Source organism: Lepus europaeus (assembly GCF_033115175.1).
Source record: "Lepus europaeus isolate LE1 chromosome 21 unlocalized genomic scaffold, mLepTim1.pri SUPER_21_unloc_1, whole genome shotgun sequence".
Classification (NCBI taxonomy): Eukaryota; Metazoa; Chordata; class Mammalia; order Lagomorpha; family Leporidae; genus Lepus; species Lepus europaeus.
In genome coordinates this window covers 627,476-644,199 of record NW_026909005.1, presented here as the reverse complement: position 1 = coordinate 644,199, position 16,724 = coordinate 627,476, and the positions used below count along the sequence as shown (strand labels likewise).

The following is a 16,724-nucleotide window of genomic DNA, read 5'->3' as shown; positions in this document are numbered from 1 at the left end:
TGGCAGCGTGCAAGATTGGCACAAAATTCAAATTTGGCCTTAGAGACTGGTGTGGACTGGGTAACTCTCCTCCCCCTTGCCTTATCTCAGAATTTGAACTTTACCTTAGAACCAGGTCTGGTCCAAAGTCTACTCTCCCTGTCTTATCAATGAAACAAATCGGGTATCCCACCCTTCTGATGGCTCTTCTCTTTTATCTCATGCAAGCCAGGATATAATGTTTGTAGCTTGCTGAACTTATTTTGCAATTTGTTTTAACAAATTTCTGGGTGGTCAGTACTCAGTGAAATAGTAGTAGGTAATTAGCACTTGTTTTAGATAAATACAATTTAAATTAAATTAAATTAAATTAAATTCAGATAGAGATATATATAATATCACCATCTTAAGTCATTTAGGTGTAACTGCTAATTTAAATTGGGTAAAGACAAATGAGGTAAGTATCTAAATGTAAACTTTGGTGCTTTCAACATCTTACGTTCTATAGAAAAACTACTTGAATTTGCTAACATGTTTTCATAGATTGTTCATATAAAAATAGTTCAACATCACTTAAAAGTAATTAATGCTGAAATTTGATGTGTTACCTTGTTTAAAAATGTTGTCTTGATTTAAATATTTTAATAGGTTGTTTCAAAATGTAAAGCAAGAAAATTGACAGATGAAAAACATCACAAGTATAAAAATAAAATGTTTGAAGTAAGTTAAAGAGGGTGTGTAAAAGTCACAAAAAGTTATAAGAAAAAAATTTTGGATACGAAAGCTATTACTGATTCTCTTTTAGAGCAATAAGAATCTATTATGCTCTCTTGATGTCTCTGTTAAATTCTAATTGTTTAAAAACAACTGAGTTTTTAGTAAGAGCTATGGGTTATTTAAACATGTGCTAATTTTCAAACCTTTATTTATTTATTTTTTTAAGTGGGAGGTAAAACAGCAAGGTTTATTAGGAAGGGACATCTGTAAGGACGGATGGGCACCTCTCCCGACAGAGCCTGAGAGACTGGGGGGGGGGGGGAGGGAGGTTACAGGTTACATGTTGAGTGGAGAGATTTCACCTGACCAGGCCAGGCGGGCGGCTCAGCAAAGATGCAGAGAGCTGAGCGCGCAGTCCAGTTGAGGCTGGGGGTTTTTAAGGAGATGGGTCTTGGCTTCCCCACTTCTGCTCCTCTTGGAACAAAGGGTTTTTTGGATGTAAATAGAAAAACTTCTCTTGAAGGTCTGAAACAAAGGACTTTATGAATGCAAATGTTATCAGACCAGAGGAAGGGAGCAGGGTGTTTGAGATGCAGATACTAGGCTGCACCTGGGAGATTGTGGAAGGCAGAAGGGGGCAGGGCAGGATGCCAGGGCCAGGCTGCCCCTGAAACATTATCGGGATGACTTTGAGATGCAGATGCATATGCTGGACATAGATGTCTTCTCTTTAGGCCTGTTACACACACATAAGCTCATAACTGACTTCCTACCTAACATTCCCCCCCCAAGAGGTAATACCCAAAATTCTTTTTGGGATTATGGATGGAGTTCCGTCTTCTGTAACTTCTTCAAAGCTGGCATGTGGGCATCGAGGGAGATTTGGGTATTTTCCTCTTGCTATCTGTCTTATGGTGTGCAACAGTGGCCTTGGAAAGACTGTCCTGCTTGGTCCAGAGGGTTGCTCAGGTCATCCAATGGAATGGGCTGGAAGGCTTGTCTGATGACCATTTGGAGTTTGACAGCCTTTGGTCTGTTAGAGACAAAAGGAATAAGGGCATTAAAAACACACAGTCCAAAGAGAAGCAGCAAGATTACAGACGTTATTGGGCCAAGGAGAGGAAATAGTCAGGATTTCCATGACCAGATGTCAGGCCAGAAATCCCAGCCCTGCTTGGCCTGGCCCTGGAGCTGTTTGGAATTGTCCAGGAAAAGTACAAATTTGGGTTTGTACCTGTCCAGTCTGATTGACTCAGAGACAACATTCTTCCTGGAGCATGGCACAGATACCCCCTGGAGCAGCAGTTAGCATGTTTAACACTTCTTTTTCTTATAACCTTTTGTGACTTCCACACACCCTCTTCAACTTACTTTAAACATTTCACCATTTAAATAATCACCTTGTAACAATGATCAAATTTGGCCAGTATTATGTCATGATATAAAATAGTATTGATACAAATGTCTGAAAATTATAAAGTCTGGTAATCTAGTGTTACTAAACATAATAGTCATCTTGGTGAAGGGGCCCCAGAGGCCTAAAAGAGTTAAGTGTGCCTTGTAAAATCTTACAGGTGCTTTCAAAAATGCTATGTAAACTAAACAAGTGTCTCTTCTTGGTTTACAAGCTTGTAATTTTAAATATGACAACTTAAGGTCTTTTGTCATCCACAGTTTTGTATATCAGATTTATTGCTCCTAAAACTAAAGCATTGTTGGTTCTGTGTTTAACTGTCCTCCTATAAGTTGCAATGGACTTTTTCCAGCTACATCTATTGTATTCAGTACTTTGGGATGACTCTGTAAACTGATAAAGCCAATAATGTATTACAGGTACCAACTGGAAAAAAAGTATAGTTAACTGAGGTTCCTAAGATCAGAAAGTAATTCAAATCAGTTGGTGATTTATAAAAAAGGTTAAAGATTCTAACAACTATCACTGAAACTGCTTTATTGTTCTGATGTATATGACACTGTAGTTTGCTATGAAACTAAATGCATCTATCTAATCAACTCCTCTGTCGGAGGCCACCCGACAAACCACATGGAGACGCAGCACTCAGTCAATTCATCACCACGTTTATTGCCTCATCACGTTCCAGGCCAAGGTAGGGGGCGCGGCGATGAGGGACTGGAGGCCGTCTCCCTGGGGAAACTCTTCAACCTCCAGCCTGGAGCACACAGAAAGACAAGGATATATACCCCAGGCCCCATACAGATAACATTCATTGTGTGCAATCATGCATAGCACAGGAACAAAACAAGTTTACAAGGTAGCAAAGATCAGGGTACAAGCTCTGCTGATAGAGCAAAGAACATCATAAACCTTCATCAGAAGTCACATCCTGCCTGCAGGAATGTGGGACGAAGAGTCTTGTGGCTTCAGAACAATAGGCACAGGAAACAGGATTAGATAAGGGACAGCCTCAGCCTGCTGCATCTCATGGCCAGGGCCACTAGCCCCGACATCTCCCCCTTCTTGTTTGTACAATAATGGCCTGGTGTTTATGGTAACCGGTGTCTACACTGTCCAGAGGGCCACGGGGGAGGATCCATCCCCCACAAGTCCCTCGCATTAAACGCTGAATGGCGTGGACTCTTGCCTGTCTTAGGTGCCCTGCAGTGCTTACTCTGCTTACGCGTCATCAAGGATACAGGAAGCATGTCCTGTCCTCTGTCTTAGGTTGCTAGAGAAGCCTGCAAGTGCTTACCCATTGTTGACTACAGGTCCACCCTAAGAACAATGTAGGAGCAAGCGGTCAATGAGGCAGTTAGGAAGAGAGAGATCGAGGCTTCCATAGCATATCACATACCGCAGCCCCCTGTTTTAGAGAGAGTCCTTGAGGGAATGTACTGTCCTTTTGATAGCCTCTCTGCACACATTGGAACGGTGGGAACATTTGGTTGTTTTACTTCACATCAGTCTACAGGCAGGGCTAGGCAGGGAGGCAGGTCTATGACTTGTTTATGAGCTGCCTACATCTCCCCCTTTTTCATTTAATTGAGAATGGCCTCTGTCATAGGTTGCCCTCAGTCATTATTGTCCTTACCTGTCATCGGTAACTCTGGCAGCTTGGCCTAGAGCGCTGTCTTAGGTTGGTACAGGATGCTGAGCGTCTTACCCGTCACTGAGTACAATTCCAGCCCAACATTAGGTGAGAGATGAAACATACATTCAAAAATTAATTATTTTTGATTACAAAGGAGGTTTGGTACAAAGTTTTAAATGATGAATGTCATACTACAGGGCAGTTGTCATCAAAACAGCATGGTACTGGTACAGAAACAGATGGATAGACCAATGGAACAGAATAGAAACACCAGAAATCAATCCAAACATCTACAGCCAACTTGTATTTCATCAAAGATCCAAAACTAATCCCTGGAATAAGGACAGCCTATTCAATAAATGGTGCTGGGAAAATTTCATTTCCATGTTCAGAAGCATGAAGCAAGACCCCTACCTTTCACCTTACACAAAAATTCACTCAACATGGATTAAAGAGTTAAATCTATGACAAAAAACCATCAAATTATTAGAGAGTATTGGAGAAACCCTGCAAGATATAAGTACAGGCAAAGACTTCTTGGAAAAGACCCCAGGAGCACAGGCAGTCAAAACCAAAATTTACATTTGGGATTGCATCAAATTGAGAAGTTTCTGTACTTCAAAAGAAACAGTCAGGAAAGTGAAGAGGCAACCGACAGACTGGGAAAAAATATTTGCAAACTATACTACAGATAAAGGGTTGATAACCAGAATCTACAAAGAAATCAAGAAAATCCACAACAACAGAACAAACAACCCACTTAAGAGATGGGCCAAGGACCTCAATAGACATCTTTCCAAAGAGGAAATCCAAATGGCCAACGGACACATGAAAAAATGTTCAAGATCACTAGCCATCAGAGAAATGCAAATCAAAACCACAATGAGGTTTCACCTCACCCCGGTGAGAATGGCTCACATCCAGAAATCTACCAACAATAGATGCTGGAGAGGATGTGGGGAAAAAGGGACACTGACCCACTGTTGGTGGGAATGCAAACTGGTTAAGCCACTATGGAAGTCAGTCTGGAGATTCCTCACAAACCTGAATATAACCCTACCTTACAACCCAGCCATCCCACTCCTTGGAATTTACCCAAAGGAAATTAAATTGGCAAACAAAAAAGCCATCTGCACATTAATGTTTATTGCAGCTCAATTCACAATAGCTGAGACCTGGAATCAACCCAAATGCCCATCAACAGTAGACTGGATAAAGAAATTATGGGACATGCACTCCACAGAATACTATACAGCAGTAAGAAACAATGAAACCCAGTCATTTGCAACAAGATGGAGGAATCTGGAAAACATCATGCTGAGTGAATTAAGGCAGTCCCAAAGAGACAAATATCATTTGTTTTCCCTGATCGGCGACAACTAACTGAGCACCAAAGGGAAAACTTGTTGAAGTGAAATGGACACTATAAGAAACAATGACCTCATCAGCTCTTGTCCTGACTGTTAATGTATAATGTAATACTTTATCCTTTTTAGTATTTTGTTGAGGCTGTTGTTGTTCTAGTACTAGTGATTGAACTCTGTAATTAACACACATTTTTTTTGACAGGCAGAGTGGATAGTGAGAGAGAGAGACACAGAGAAAGGTCTTCCTTTTTGCTGTTGGTTCACCCTCCAATGGCCACTGCAGCCAGCGCACCTCGCTGATCTGAAGCCAGGAGCCAGGTGTTTCTCCTGGTCTCCCATACTTGTGCAGGGCTCAGACTTGGGCCATCCTCCACTGCCTTCCCTGGCAATAGCAGAGAGCTGCCTGGAAGAGGGGCAACCGTGATAGAATCGGCGCCCAAACCGGGACTAGAACCCGGTGTGCTGGCTCCGCAAGGTGGAGGATTAGCCTGTTATGCCACGGCGCCGGCCAGTATTATTCTTGGGTGTTTAAATTTTAACTAAAAAGTGATCCCTGTTAAATATAAGAGTGGAAAAAGAGAGGGAGGAGATGTACAATTTGGGACATGTTCAATCGGACTTGCCCCAAATGATGGAGTTAGAAATGGGCCAGGGTATTCCAATACAATCCCATCAAGGTGGCATGTATCAATGCCATCTCACTAGTCCAAGTGATCAATTTCAGTTCAAAATTTATGGCTCTGATAGGTCTAAGAGTCAAAGGGATCACACAAACAAGACTAGTGTCTGCTAATACTAACTGATAGAATCATAAAGGGAAAAAACGATCCAACATGGGAAGCAGGATACACATCAGACTCATAGAATGGTAGATGTCCCTAATAGCACTCTGGCCTCAGAATCAGCCCTTAAGGCATTCGGATCTGGCTGAAGAGCCCATGAGAGTATTGTAGGCATGGAAAGCCAAGATACCATGGAAAAGAAAAAAAAAGAAGAAGACCTAAATGAAAGATCTCTGCAAGTGAGATCCCAGTGGAAAGAACGGGGCCATCAAAGAGGGAGGTACCTTTCTCTGAAGGGAGGAGAGAACTTCCACTTTGACTATGACCCTATCGGAATAAGATCAAAGGCAGCGAACTCTAAAGGCTTCCATAGCCCTGGCAACTCATGACTAGAGCCTAGGGAGATTACTGACGCCATGAACAGGAGTGTCAAATTGTTAAGTCAGCAACAGAAGTCACTGTGTACTTACATCCTATGTGAGATCTGTCCTTAATGTGTTGTCTAATGTGCAGTGATGCTATAACTAGTACTGAAACAGTATTTTTACACTTTGTGTTTCTGTGTGGGTACAAACTGATGAGATCTTTACTAATTTTATACTAAATCGATCTTCTGTATATAAAGATAATTGGAAATGAAAAAAAAACCTGGTGTTAAATTGGATATTGCATACAAAATTAATCATTTTTTAAAAAATATCAGGTAGGATCTCTGTCTTTAATGTGCTGTACACTGTTATTTAATGCTATAACTAGTACTCCAACAGTATTTTTCACTTTGTGTTGCTATGTGGGGGCAAACTGTTGAAATCTTTACTTAATATATACTAAACAGCTCTTCTGTATATAAAGAGAATTGAAAATGAATCTCGATGCCAGAGAGCCAAGACACGAAGCGTGCCCATCTGTTTATCAGAAACATTCCTTTATCCTTCTCCTGGGGAACTGGCCAGGCTCTCAAGGAGCAGGAGAAGGTCATTTGGCAACAAAGTTACTTGTCCACCAGAGCTGAACCTAGATACAAGCCTCTCCATCCCAAAAATTTGTCCTTACATTTGGCCCTAGGGTTGCATTGAGAGGTAGACATAATTAACACATCGTAAGAATACAATACAAATTTCTCATACAAGCATACATCCAGCAGTTAAACATAATAATTGTCAATGTGTTTTAAGGATAAATTGAAACATATCTGAGGGAATTAGCCTATTATTATTTGTAATTATTACACTTTTTTGTAAAGTAAACTAAGCATAATCTGTTGAAGCATTCCTATCAATAATAGGGTAGAGTTAGCGCATAATACAAAAAGAGAATGGGTAGTCCGGACACTTTGTCACTACTATTTCTCATTTTACATATGTGCTAATTGCTCCCTCCTTTCTCCTGCAACCAGCATCCCGGCGCTTTTGAACAAGGCCTTTATTATCCTTTTCATATTCTGATGTGACTGTATATTCCCCATGGAATTGGAGAGGCACACTCCTCTGTATCATTTATGTATGTATGTCTCTGCTGGTCTAAATGTTCCGTATACAAGAAAGTTATTTCAAGTGTTACATATTGCTGTAGAGTTTGATTATATTATAATCTGTAACAGAATGTTTCGCGTAAAAGGCTAAAGGTGATCAAAAATTCATGTAACCTAAATATCTGTAAACTTGTTAAAAGAAAAAAAACTGAAAATATTTTATATACTTGTGCTTAAATTTGCCAGTTAAACAAGCTACACCATGTTAGGTATTTAAGAGATGTTTCCGAGTACATGTATTCTTAAAATTTGTGAAGGACATTGGACCTTCTGGTAGGTGTTTTCCTAAGTTGTTGTCTAATAATTGAATCTGCTTCCTAAGTTTTCATTTGATATTACTCTTAAAATGTTTGTGTATGAAAGAACTGCCCTGCCTTTTTGACCCTATTGCCATATATGATTATTCCTTGTGAGATTACTTAATTACTTGGATTAAAGACTAGTGTAGAAAATTAAAGCCGCTGCCAGGCAACACCATGCACAGTAACATATCTGTTTTGCCTCTGGTGGTGCAAGGTGTTTTAAGCATGGCTGGTAACTGGTAAGATTTTGTAGTGACAGTCTGGCAGTATCCTTGCATAGCTGTTTGGGTAAGGACATAAGTCAGTTCTGTTAAAGGTCAACCATGTTCAGAAAGCAGAGTAACTCAGCCCAGCTAAATATTCATAAGAAACATGCTTATACCTCTGGACTCCTAGTCTAGACAACAAAAATTAGAAGTGGGACTGAGCACTCCCTTGACTTGCATTCTCTGGTCTACTTTAATAAGATCCAGGAGGAAAAGAAAACTGGACATGAGAAGCAATGTAAAGATAGGTGGCAGGCCTATTACAGGCAGCTCTGTACAGTGATCTGCCCTAAGGGAGACCAAATGGGCCAGGCTGATGAAGGAAACTAAAGAAGATCTAAGTAAATTTGCTGTGCTTAGCATTGGAAGGTTGAATATTATTAAGATACCACATCTTGTAAAATGGTTCTATAGGTTTAAGATACTCTAAATAAAAATTCCAGCAAGAGGTTTTTGAGAAAAAAACAAACCTGACTGTAATCAGGAAAACCTCCTACAATTGACTATCATGTCCACAATGTTAACAATGAACTGGGTGAAATCACAATACTGCGTCTCAAGACTTACAATAACCAAGATGGTTTGGGATTCGTGAAAGAACAGAAGATACACATTTCAATGGAGTATGATTGTGAGTCCAAAAACAAACCTCATGCCAAAATACATAAACAACAATTGTTAAACTACAAAGAGAAATAAACGAATGCACTATCACACTCACAGACATCAAGACATCTCTTTCGTTAACAGATCTGCAGTTAGACAATCAGTAAGGATGTAGCTGAACAGAAAAGCACCTAAATCAACCATGTGCCAAATGGATCCTTAGAGGATGCTCCGTTCACAGCAACAGAACACGACACACTTCTCAGACCCACACGGCACATCCACTCTGACCACGTTTGTAGGTGTAGAGCAGACCTCAACTCCTAAGGAAGAGGTGCCACACAATGTAAGCTCTCAGATCACAATGCAACTACCTGAGAAGTCAGTACAAAAAAGCTGGAAAATATCAAAAACTTGGAGAAAAATCAACAAACCTCAAAATAACACGTTTATAGATCTCAAATAAAAAATATTTCAAACTAAATTGAAACTGTATCCTGCCAATTTATATGAATGGATGCATATTTTAGAAAAGAAGAACCAAGATCAATGAGCTACACTTTCACCCTAGAAGTGAGAGGAAGAAAAGCAACTTAACCACAAAAAGCAAGGTGAAGAAAATAAATCATGAAAGTTAGAGGTACTAGTTAATGGAACTGTAAAAAGTACAACTGCAGACAAAGATCAACAAAACTGAAATGTGGTTCTTTGAAAACATCAACAAAATTCGTGAACTTCTTATCAGGACCAACCAAGAAAAAAAGGGTGCAAATTACCAATATTAATAATGAAACGGTGACACCAGGACCCCATGATCAAGATAATGTAAGGGAATAGTATGAACAACTCTAGGACCAAAAATTTCATAAGATAAATGAACTGTGTGAATTCCTTGAAAAGTAGAATATGCCAAAATTCACACAAAGAGAAACAAAAAACTTCAATGCTTCCATAATTACTACGTTATAATTTATAATAACTATAGAAACATAATTATACAGTATAATCAAAATTATTAAATATATATTAGTGATTAAATTCACATATCCTGTTTTTGTTCAGCTAAAAAGAAGCAGTGGGCAGAAAAGTACTTACAGGGACCTGCCTTGTGGCATGGCAGGTTGTGACACTGCCTGGAACAATGTCATTCCATATAGAGGCCAACTGGATTTTAAAGATTTACTTATTCATTTAAAAAGTAGAATTACAGAGAGGCAGAGGGAAAGAGAGATAGAGAAAAGTCTTCCATCTGCAGGTCCACTCCCTAAATGGACGCAAGAGCCAGAGCTAAGCTGATCTGAAACCAGGAGCCAAGAGCTTCCTCCAGGACTCCCACACAGGTGCAGGGCCCAAAAGGACTTGGGCCACCTTCTACTGCTTTGCCAGGCCCTAGCAGAGAGCTGGAACGGAAGCGGAGCAGCTGGACGTGAACCGACACCCATATGGGATGCTCGTACTGGATGCGGTGGCTTCATCTGCTCTCCGCACCCCCCCTTCCCTTTTGTTCCACTTGTGATCCAGCTGTCTGCTAACATGCCAGGGAAAACAGAGGAAGCGGCCCAAGGGCTTGGGCCCCTGAACTCACACTGGAGTACTGGTAAAGTCCCTGGCTTCTGCTTTGTCCTGGCCCAGCTCTGGCCATTGTAGCCACCTGGGGAGAGAATTCATACATTGAAGATCTCTCCCACACCGCCTTAGGTATAACTCTGCCTTTCAAACCAATCTTTAAACAGAGAAAGAAAAAAAAAGAACTAGTACTTACTGTGAAGTGTCAGAAGCCTGGAACAGAGCACAGAGCAATTCTTGGGGTTCCTCTTACGTTTCAGCTTTCTCTTCAGTGTGTGTGGTCTGTGAAAATTCACCAGATGACGTGCAAATTAATTCAAACGCCCAGTGCCCATTTTCCTGCACACACGTTACACTTCCGAACAACCCGGATAAAGGAGGCCATCACGGCCTCTTCTCACTGACGCGGTCAAGGCTACTTCCACTCAAGGACAGAAAACCCCAAAAAACAGAACTGGGGCTGTGGGAAAAGTTCCTCTCCCAACCTCCCGACTCCCCGCCCCCCGGCCCCGCCGCCCACCGGGACTCCTGTCACTCTCCCCCTCCCTTCCTCGCCTCCCCACCTTCACGCCCCCTTTTCGTTCTCCCCCTTGGCTCCTCCTCCGACCCCGCTCACATACACCCCCTCCCCGCTTTGTGCACCCGGGACCCGCCTACCCAGTGACAGGAATGCCACTGCGCTAAACACCTGGCAGAGAGAACGTTTCTGCTCCTTAGGAACCAAAGTTGAATCCTGAGCTGTAGACTTCCACAGGGGCTGAAGAAGAGGACCGCATCCAGATATTTCCACAAGCCAAAGGAAACAAAACCGCCGCCTCCTGCCGCAGCCTCTCCTGATCCCGGCCTGACCCTGGGGGTGCTGGGTCTCCCCCAGGCTTGGCCTGCAGCATCAGCCAGCAGCATGGAGGACAGCACCTCAGGGCTTGCGCAGGCCCTGGACAGGTGAGAATGGGCACGGACTCCCACCTGAGCACCGCGGGGCAGAAGAGGCTGCCTGTGCGGTTGCACTTCCAGGTCACAGCATCAGCGCAGGCGCACTCCTCATGGGAGGCCGCCATGGTGCCGGCAGACACCTATGCGCTTTGCCTCATCCAACGTCAATGCCGCCGGGCCACTTCTAGGCCCACTGCTCCAGGCTTTGACCCAGGGACACAGCCACTGTTGGCCCAGGTACTCTGGACCCTTCCTGCTTCTGTCGTGGGAATCCTGACTGGAGCCCCTGCTTCCTGGCTTCTGCCTGGCTCAGGCTAGCCATTGAAGCCTTTTGGGGAGAGAAGCAGTGCAGGGGGCATCGTGAGTTCTCTCTCTCTCTCTCTCTCTCTCTCTCTGTCTGTCTGTCTCTCTCTCTCAGTGATTGTCCATCTGGGAGTTCCCCCCACGGGTGGCTACAAAGGCCAGGACTGGGTCAGGCCGAAGCAGAAGCCAGGGACTTTATGCAATACTCCATTGTGGGTTCAGGGTCCTAAGTCCTTGGGCTGCCTCCCTCTGCTTTCCTAGGCATGGGCTTCACACTGGCCCAATCCTGGCTGTGGCAGGAATTCCTAAGGGAAACCATGCATGCAAGATTTCTTTATCTTTGTTTCTTAGTCTATCAAATAAACAAATAAACTAAAAACAATAAATCTGTCAGAAAAACGAAAAGTGAGTGGGATTGAGACAGGTGAATCTTGTCTTCTCAGGTCCTAGAAGTTATTCATTAGTATCCAGGAATTTCGTAATAGTAAAGATCAGCAGTTTTCTTGGAAATTGCAGATGCTTGCCTTTTCATAAATCACTACCTCAACAAGGAATGCCAGCTGGGGTTCAAGACCAACTGGACAATTGCTGTTTTTGTTTTTTTTTTACTTGTTTGTTTTCACATTCTTGAAAGGCAGAGTGACAGAAAATGTGAGAACAAGACAGGAAAAAAAATCAGAGATAGAAGGATAGAGGGAGAAATAGAAACTTTGGCTCAGTGATTCACTCTCCAAAGGCCCACAGTAGCCAGAATTGGGCCAAAGTACAGTCAGGAGCTCAGAAAATCCACCTTGGTGTTCTGTATGGATAGCAGAAGTCAAGGCACCTGGGCCATTAGCCCCAGACTCCTAGGATTAATTAATGGGAAGCTGGATTAGAAGCAGAGGTGGAGCTTGATCCCAGGTAGTCGAACATGGGATGCAAGCATCCCAAGCACTCGGTTAATTTGCTGTATCACTATGTCTGCCCCAAACTCTTGTTATTTTCAACATTTAGGCACATACTAGATAACTGTATTGTGTGTATTGTGTATTTATTTTCACAATAACAAACTGAATATGAACCAACCTTGTTCTAGATTTCTCTTCTTGGTGTCTTGAATTTTTTTTATTACAAATAAAATAATTCTTGAATAAAGTATGAAGGCATACCTAATGTGGAGCAGTTCCAAAAACAATAGATCACAAAGTTGGTCTATGAATTTCCTCAGAGGAATATACACACAAAATGGATTTTACTCTGGTTAATTCTTCAGTTGCTGATAGAGTAAGTGTTGTCCATGCTTTCTTAAAAAACAGAGATGTATTAACAAACCTCAGATGTTGTTTCTAGCAACCCCATCATTATCATAGGGTTCTTTCTGTGTCCAACCAGGAATATTTCCAGTGGTCTCATGATCCTGATTTTGGCTGTGGGTTGAACTGCTCAGCTGAAACTTCTGAGAAGTCACTGGCTGGAATTTCAGGTAGTTGCCACAACTTAATAGCACTACCACTCTAGATACTTTCAGCATTCAATCCTAGCTCTGTGAGCATTTGGTCCAATTTCCTAGAGAAAGAATATGCTGATCTCATAAACTTTTACTATATATAATTTATTGTCTAATCCTGAGACCCTCTTAGTTGTCTGTTTTTCTAATGATCATTCAATTCCCTTTATTTAAGAGATCTCACTGGTCTGGAAATCCACATTTCTCCCTTCACTTTCAATCGCTGGGAGACAATTACACTTGTCATCACAAAAGCATGCCATGTAATGGGAGTGTTATTTAATAACATATCTGACAAACTAATTCTTTTGTAAATACTGGTTAATTTTAATTTGACTACTTCATAATAACATCAAAGGAGGCACCTTGAATATTTCCAAGTCCATTTTAGGCAAGCTCCTTCTGGAAAATTTTCATGCTGTTAGCTCGTCTCATCCCTAGTGATTTAATTATTCACAAAAATTATTCTTTTTCTTAGATTTGCCTATTTCACCTTTTCCCTAGTTCTCAGTGCCACTTCCCAGCATAAATCTACTGGGAGGCATAAAGTCTTTGTAGAGTGAACTCAAGTACAGCCTGGGGTACTTTTGCATGTTTGACTTTTAAAAATGAAAAAATAATTCATAAAATATATAGATAGCACCCAATTCCATCTTACCACTTCTTTTATGTACCTCATTTAAATCCTTCAAACCGCAGAGAAATAGATTAAGGTTATTCCAGCAACTGTTATTTCTAGATATTTTTATAGTCTCATTATATTTTCAAAATAATTCCTATACAAATGACAAGTAATAATTTTAGCTTCATGGCTTAATAAAATATTATGTGTAATAAACAAAAATAAACTAAAAAGTATGTTGGACCTAAAACATGACATGTGAAGCTTACAAAATGTCTCAGTAATGAGTTCTGCAAAATTTTATAAGAAGAGCACGTGGTCAGATGATATTTGAAACAGTTATAGATTGTTGCTATTGTCTAAATGTATCTACCTCCTCTGAAACAGTTGTTGAAATTTAATCTCCATTATGAGATATTAAGAAATGGGACCAAGGTGGGACCTTCTCATGACTGGGTTAACCTATGCATGTGATTGTTGGGTTAACAGATTATCTTGAGAACAGACCAGCAACAGAAGCTCCGTAGTGACTGGTGCCCTCCACCTGCAAGATGATGTCTGCACCAGCAAGAAAGCCATCACCAGATGTGGCCTCCCAAACTTGGGCCACTGTCACAACCAGGGTAAGTCTTTTTCCTGTGTACTTGGCCCAGTCTGTTGTATTGTGTTGTTAGAAACTGCACTAAGACAAATGCCAATTCTGTTCATTTTATTCCCAGTTTCCATATTATAAATCTGTGTTATTTTCTTTCTTTTTTTAACTTTTATTTAATGAATATAAATTTCCAAAGTATAGCTTATGGATTACAATGCCTCCCCCCCATAACTTCCCTCCCACCTGCAACCCTTCCCTTTCCACCTCCATCTCCCCTTCTATTCACATCAAGTTTCATTTTCACTTCTCTTTATATACAGAAGATCAGTTTAGTATATATTAAGTAAAGATTTCAACAGTTTTCCCCCACATAGCAACACAAAGTGAAAAAATTCTGTTGGAGTACTAGTTATAGCATTAAATAACAGTGTGCAGCACATTAAAGACAGAAATCCTACCTGATATTTTTAAAAAATTGATTAATTTTGTATGCAATATCCAATTTAACACCAGGTTTTTTTTTTCATTTTCAATTATCTTTATATACAGAAGATCAATTCAGTATATGCTAAGTAAAGATTTCATCAGTTTGCACCCACACAGAAACACAAAGTGCAAAAATACTGTTTCAGTACTAGTTATAGCATCACTTCACATTGGACAACACATTAAGGACAGATCCCACGTAGGACATAAGTACACAGTGACTCCTGTTGTTGATTTAACAATTTGATACTCTTGTTTATGGCATCAGTAATCTCCTTAGACTCTAGTCATGAGTTGCCAAGGCTATGGAAGCCTTTAGGGTTTGCCGACTTTGATCTTATTCCGATAGGGTCATAGTCAAAGTGGAAATTCTCTCCTCCCTTCAGAGAAAAGTACCTCCCTCTTTGATGGCCCTGTTCTTTGCACTGGGATCTCACTTGCAGAGATCTTTCATTTAGGTCTCCTTTTTTTTCCAGAGTGTCTTGGCTTTCCATGCCTACAATACTATCATGAGCTCTTCAGCCAGATCCAAATGCCTTAAGGGCTGATTCTGAGGCCAGAGTGCTATTAGGGACATCTACCATTCTATGAGTCTGATGTGTATCCTGCTTCCCATGTTGGATCGTTTTTTCCCTTTATGATTCTATCAGTTAGTATTAGCAGACACTAGTCTTGTTTGTGTGATCCCTTTGACTCTTAGACCTATCAGAGCCATAAATTTTGAACTGAAATTGATCACTTGGACTAGTGAGATGGCATTGATACATGCCACCTTGATGGGATTGTATTGGAATACCCTGGCCCATTTCTAACTCCATCATTTGGGGCAAGTCCGATTGAACATGTCCCAAATTGTACATCTCCTCCCTCTCTTTTTCCACTCTTATATTTAACAGGGATCACTTTTTAGTTAAAATTTAAACACCCAAGAATAATACTGGCCGGCGCCGTGGCATAACAGGCTAATCCTCCACCTTGCGGAGCCAGCACACCGGGTTCTAGTCCCGGTTTGGGCGCCGATTCTATCACGGTTGCCCCTCTTCCAGGCAGCTCTCTGCTATTGCCAGGGAAGGCAGTGGAGGATGGCCCAAGTCTGAGCCCTGCACAAGTATGGGAGACCAGGAGAAACACCTGGCTCCTGGCTTCAGATCAGCGAGGTGCGCTGGCTGCAGTGGCCATTGGAGGGTGAACCAACAGCAAAAAGGAAGACCTTTCTCTGTGTCTCTCTCTCTCACTATCCACTCTGCCTGTCAAAAAAAAATGTGTGTTAATTACAGAGTTCAATCACTAGTACTAGAACAACAACAGCCTCAACAAAATACTAAAAAGGATAAAGTATTACATTATACATTAACAGTCAGGACAAGAGCTGATGAGGTCATTGTTTCTTATAGTGTCCATTTCACTTCAACAAGTTTTCCCTTTGGTGCTCAGTTAGTTGTCGCCGATCAGGGAAAACAAATGATATTTGTCTCTTTGGGACTGGCTTAATTCACTCAGCATGATGTTTTCCAGATTGCTCCATCTTGTTGCAAATGACTGGGTTTCATTGTTTCTTACTGCTGTATAGTATTCTGTGGAGTGCATGTCCCATAATTTCTTTATCCAGTCTACTGTTGATGGGCATTTGGGTTGATTCCAGGTCTCAGCTATTGTGAATTGAGCTGCAATAAACATTAATGTGCAGATGGCTTTTTTGTTTGCCAATTTAATTTCCTTTGGGTAAATTCCAAGGAGTGGGATGGCTGGGTTGTAAGGTAGGGTTATATTCAGGTTTGTGAGGAATCTCCAGACTGACTTCCATAGTGGCTTAACCAGTTTGCATTCCCACCAACAGTGGGTCAGTGTCCCTTTTTCCCCACATCCTCTCCAGCATCTATTGTTGGTAGATTTCTGGATGTGAGCCATTCTCACCGGGGTGAGGTGAAACCTCATTGTGGTTTTGATTTGCATTTCTCTGATGGCTAGTGATCTTGAACATTTTTTCATGTGTCCGTTGGCCATTTGGATTTCCTCTTTGGAAAGATGTCTATTGAGGTCCTTGGCCCATCTCTTAAGTGGGTTGTTTGTTCTGTTGTTGTGGATTTTCTTGATTTCTTTGTAGATTCTGGTTATCAACCCTTTATCTGT

The 16,724-nt window shown here is 41.3% G+C and overlaps 1 long non-coding RNA gene across 1 annotated transcript in view; it reads left to right on the top strand.

Annotated features, from left to right (window-relative positions):
* The window catches only part of LOC133754318 (uncharacterized), a 46,827-nt gene extending 32,795 nt beyond the window's left edge, over window positions 1-14,032 (top strand). The window contains exon 3 of the long non-coding RNA XR_009865192.1: window positions 14,003-14,032. This is a non-coding gene — a long non-coding RNA (uncharacterized LOC133754318). The remainder of the gene's footprint in view (window positions 1-14,002) is intronic.
* The last annotated feature ends 2,692 nt before the right edge of the window (window positions 14,033-16,724 follow it).